This window comes from Nymphalis io, chromosome Z, assembly GCF_905147045.1.
Source record: "Nymphalis io chromosome Z, ilAglIoxx1.1, whole genome shotgun sequence".
Lineage (NCBI taxonomy): Eukaryota > Metazoa > Arthropoda > Insecta > Lepidoptera > Nymphalidae > Nymphalis > Nymphalis io.
In genome coordinates, this window is record NC_065918.1 from 5273522 (window position 1) to 5279562 (window position 6041).

Here is a 6041-nt window from a genome sequence, read left to right on the forward strand (position 1 = left end):
GTCAGTTTTTTCTTAAGAGCACGCACAAACCTAGGAAGATAATAAGTTTCACCCGCGCGTCCTTTACGATTTTTTAGGGAAATTTGGAATGTTTTCTTGATACGCGATTTCATTTTTATGCTTGTATCTAAAACGACCGACAGTATTGTAATGTTTTGTTTTTTTTTACTTTTAGCCCTTATTTAACAAATTATTCATATTTAGGATGTGTGTAAGTATGGTGTACTTCTTTACTTTTTAGATTAATTTAACATTTGTTTATAAAAAACATATATTTTTTAACCTAATGAAAGTGCAGCCATTCAACATAGTTATAACTTTTTCGAACAATAATATTAAACTTTTGAATATCATTATTTTAGGCAAAATAAGTTAGGGTCCTACTCTATTAAAGGGAAATCAAGCCATATTATACAGATATATTTGCCAAAATTTATTGAATAATGTTTTTATTATGACTGAATGTAGTGATTATTTCTTTTATATCTGTCCGTTGGTAGTCATAGTATGAACACTGAGTAGACTAGCCAGAGTCCAGAGAGCGAACATCTATCATCTTCTTTCAAAAAACCATAACATTTGAATTTGACAAACACCTCTGAAAGATACAAATTTATGAAAACTTAAACAAATTGTTGAACAATTATTTATTTAGATTACAATTATAGGAAGTGTTTAATTTGTGTTACACCAAAGTTACCGATGTCCAACAAAGCCTATTGCGCGTATGTCAAGTTTTCCTTTAGACCTTGATTGGTAAGTGAAACACCGCACCTAATTTATATACTCAGTGTTCAATTTTTTAAGGTATCCAACGTGGTAGTACATTTTTAGCTTTATTATTTATCACAAGTTCGCAACAGCATAAAGAAGTTTATATTGAGTTCAAACGTAGATAATGATATCTATGTTTGAACTAAATATGAACTTCTTAAGAAAATTGCATCATTCCTATCTCTAATAATTAACTATCAGATGCTGCTTTCACATGCCGATTATGGGTAAATACAACGGGCAATAGATCTAGTTCTCTGAATGAATTTTGATGATGTACAAGAAAATCGCTTACTTAAAACTGCAGTGCTAACGGAGAGGCTTACAAGCATGTGCGTACCCATGGGCAGGGGAGAGCAGCTGCCCCCGCCTTGGATTTTGTATGCCTATGTACCTAATGTTGATAAAAGTTATGGTAGCATACATAACATGGCTGAGATCAACATTGAAGACAGGTTAAATGGACTTTGTATGCTCAGTGTACATAAAAAACTTGTAAACAATATGGGTGATTTTGTCATGGGAGACTGTCCCAGAACAAACGGCCTCGATGCGGTCCTGGAAGGACAATTGCCGGCCACCTATCATCGGCTGAAAAAAGGGCTACAGTTGGCCGGCCAAAGAACAAGAGAGGGAGGAGCTGTTGATGGCCCTAAATAGAGACCCGTGAGATCCAATAAATGATAGTGTTAAGTTACTAAGTAAAAGTAACTATGTACAAATGAACTAAATGTTAACTATACTCTGTCCATTTTTTCTCCACTTTTCGACATCTGCCTAGGAATGTAACTTCACATAAAAGTTATCTTTGAAATTCTTACTAAAAATATGTAAACTGCCTAATCTTATTGAATTATCTTTTTTATGACTTCATTTACTGTAATGCTGTATATATCAGTTTTTTTTTTAAAAGGATCATTGTCATGTATCGTAGGTGTTGTTACATTGTACAGCACATAGTGATGAATCTATTATAATGTATTAAAATGATGTGTAAAATGGGAATTTAAATTTATATAAATGTTTGTTTACAGCAGTAGTGGCAGTAAGTGCCAACATCAGTACCACCATAAAGGTGATTATCAAGAACTAATGCAGACATCAGAGTCAAAGTTAAAAGCTGAGCCACAAAATGTAAAACTCCCAGAGTAATATTAATAATTGATCCATTTATACTATGTAATTATTCTGCAGCGTTGAAGTGCAACTTGTTGTGCTTTGTGTATTATAGAAATTGATTAAATGTAGTATGTATTTGTTTTTCTATGGAGATACATAATAAAAAAAAGAAAAGCGAAAAACAAAATGAGTGGTAACTTTTTATACTTATCTTTTATGTTTACTTCTGTGTAATTTTTGAAAGTATCCTTTAAATTCTTAACACTACTAGCTTCATTCAGTTTGGTTGTTGGTCTAGTGACTCCGCCAGTCTACTTTTTCGAAAAAGGAAATATAGCATGATTTCACAATACTGCAAGGTCTTGATTTGTATGTTATTGAAATATGTGTGGGATGAACCTTTAAATGTACATATAATATTGGCTTTATTCTGTTTTGTCTGTTTTCTTCTGTTTTATTTTAGATTTAATATCGGTATATAGTATAATCGGTATATAATAAATATGTATCTGTATGTATAATAGTTATGACAGTGTCCGAGTAGATACTTTTTACAATTAATAAAAACGCGTTTCCCTCATACGACGTGGGGAGGTATGTGGAACTCATCGGCGCTGTAAGCGCTATAATCGCTATAATTTAACCCACTAATAAACCAGTGGTCTAAAAAACTCCGTTTCTTGATGGGGTGTCACGGGATCGCTTGCGCAAACTATCGTGACGCAGTGTTTACAACCTGAAGCCAGGCAGTGATTGTACCAGGGCCGTAAAATTATCATATATGGATCAAAATTACCGTACATTAGGATAATGTTTATAATACCATATAAAAATCACAACAATATATTTAAAATCAGTTTAATTATAGTTAAAATCAGTAGTAAAAAAAGAACAATAAACAAAATATACGTAATATACTCGTAAAATATGGGAATAAAAATAAATCAAATTCAAAAAGACAGTAACTGCCAACACTCCACATGAAACCAAGATATCATCAATCAAATATCTGTAATTGTTATTAATTAATTAATAGTGTAATTATCTAGTTTTGCATCATAATGGAAATTATCGTACAATCTACGTACGATAGTAGTGTACCATCGTACAACGTACGTAGTTATGAAATTATTTATTTATTTTATTTTATTTATTGACACTTTATTGCACCCAAACTTAAAACTAAAAATTACAATTTTTAAACAAAAAAAAAAAAAAAATTACATGAGGTGCAACAGGCGGCCTTATCGCTAAGCAGCGATCTCTTCCAGGCAACCTTTGGGCAGAGGATCATAATATCGTACTTGTACAATAATTATCGTCGATTGCGAACCTTGCCGTGACGTCCCGACGATTAGTCCGCCTCGGCAGGTCCCCAGTTTTAAACTTATTTAATTTAATACTTTTTTATTTATTTTTTTCGTAACAGCCTGTGAATGTCCCACTGCTGGGCTAAGGCCTCCTCTCCAGTGCGGGTTGGTGGAATACACATGTGGCAGAATTTCAGTGAAATTAGACACATGCAGGTTTCCTCACAATGTTTTCCTTCACCGTAAAGCGCGAGATGAATTATAATTACAAATTAAGCACATGAAAATTCAGTGGTGCTTGCCCGGGTTTGAACCCACGATCATCGTTTAAGATTCACGCGTTCTTACCACTAGGCCATATGGGCTTTTATTTATATACCGATTGTAATAAAATACGTTTGCCACAATACATTACTGAAAACAGCACCCAAATCAGTTAAGCCGTTTCTATATATCTATGTATATATACATTTATTAAATTGCTTTGTTTAGTCTACTTATCTCGGTCTCAGTGTACCTTACACACAGACAGTCCTGGACAGTTTGCCATTGTTTGTCTAGCGGATTTTGTTCCTAGCTTAATAGAATTTTCCTAGATTTTATAAATGTATGATGGTCAAATACTGTTTTCTATTTCAATTTTTTTTTTTTAAAAACAAAAATGTTTAAAATTGTTTTGTTCCTAGTTACAAGATTAATTTATAAAATTAGGTATAACAACATTTGCATTTTGTTTAAACTTAGTTTAAATAATAAAATAAAATTTAATAAAAGGATTTATTTAAAAAGAAACAGCTTATAATTACAATACTATTTGGTACCTATCGATTTAAATCTTATGTCAATCTCTAAAGAATATCATCTACCACTAAAAGAATAACCAACTATTAAAATTGTAACAAAAATCGTCATATTCACTTATTCTAGCAATTGACTAATGTTTTACATACATTTATCTTTTACATGCAACGTGCAAGAGGCCTTAATAATCGGATGATCGGCTTGTCTTATCGTTAGTTACCATAATTAAAGGGTACAGGAAAGAGACCGTCACTATCTTAAAATGGTGTTAATATTGTAAACTTGTGATAGTTCTGTCCTAGATTACTCCTTTTTTGTTAAAAATAAGAACGTGTTATAACCTTTTTTGAAATACAAATACAATCAATAAGATTGTCTCAAGTTGCTTATGAGAATATATTTTAGTGGTGTTATTTTTTTATTTGGTCACGGCTAATTATGTGCATAGGATGATTTATATCCTTCTTTTAAATTATATATTTCAAAATAATTAAAATATTGAACTAAGCTATTTTTTGTTAAATACTTCGCTGCACAAACAATAAAATATTTGAAATATTGTATGTTAAAAAAAAAAGTGTTTGCTTGCGTTCTTAATATATATTAATTTGGACTAGGTATGTCTTTTCCTGTAACCTTTAATTACAATAGGTAATATAACATTAATCATCTTTCAAGGATTCTTAATATTCCAAAATTATTATTATACTAAATGGTTGATATAAAGAAACAACAATAAAAAAATCTTGCAGTCATAAAGGCACAATTAGCTATAAAATAATAAATAAAAGAAGATAAATGGTAAGTTCCTTAATGATTGACTTAAACTGATTAATTGTTTATCGATTTTGTTATAAATGTTGTTTGTTTATCATTGATATAATTATGTCTTGACTCTCTCTGTCACAATACACTTGATCGAAAAATACCAACTTAATCTTATATTAAATTTTAAGCAATTAAATAAAAACTTTAAGTTCGGTCTTAATGGGTTTTATCATTGTTTTATAGCATCAAACCTACGTACTATAATTTATAATTATTTACACTTCTTGCCTTTGCTCAAAAACATTATCATTAGTAAAATATATAAATACATAATCATTAGTATGGATGAATAGGGGTTGTCTAATTGTAAGTGTTCCTTACCTCTGCTTAGAATAATTCCTAACAGCCAGAACGCTGCCAATTATAGAATTTTAGATTTTATATCGCTTGTAATATACTTGTAAAATGTATGTTTTTTTATAATAATTAATCATCTATACTCATCATTCCTAGCTTTAGATATCGAAAAGATCACTTAATTATCTCCTGTTACATATGAACTAAAGAGGCTGGCTCTGGCTCTATAATAATTATCCACATAAGCAAGTAAAATAATGAATAAATTTATTTATGTGTAACGACCAAAGTTCGCTTTAAAATATCCATATTGACCTGCCTGTACCGTAAATAGAAAATGTATATAATCGTGACTGTATTTATGTACCTATTTATAACATGATAAATATAAGTTTTACATAAAAAAAATTCTAACAAACTAATATTTATTGCATATTGATATAATATAAATAAGCAAAATAGATTAGCCTTATTAGCAAAATACATATTAACTTGCACCATTAATATTTTTAATCGTTGAATTATAAATGTATGGATATATTTTACGTTAAAATGTCTTTGCTTTTCATTTTAAAATTATATAAAGGATATAAAAATATCATATCAATATATAAAAATTGTTTATACAGATTATTATAAAAGTATATCTAGAATAATAACGTTTAATTTTATTCAATCTAAAATGTTCTTGAATTTCTTTAAGTATTTCGACAAGTTACGTTATAATATTTTTATAACAGATAATACTTGTGTATGCAATTGTCGCCTTAACCTTAACATTAAAACAATACCTTAGACAGATAAACTAAAAATACTTTATAAAAAATGAGGATGATACCAACCTAAAGATATAAATATAACACATATGTGTCGAAATTACTTTTATGTTACGTTTGCAGATGGAATAATTAT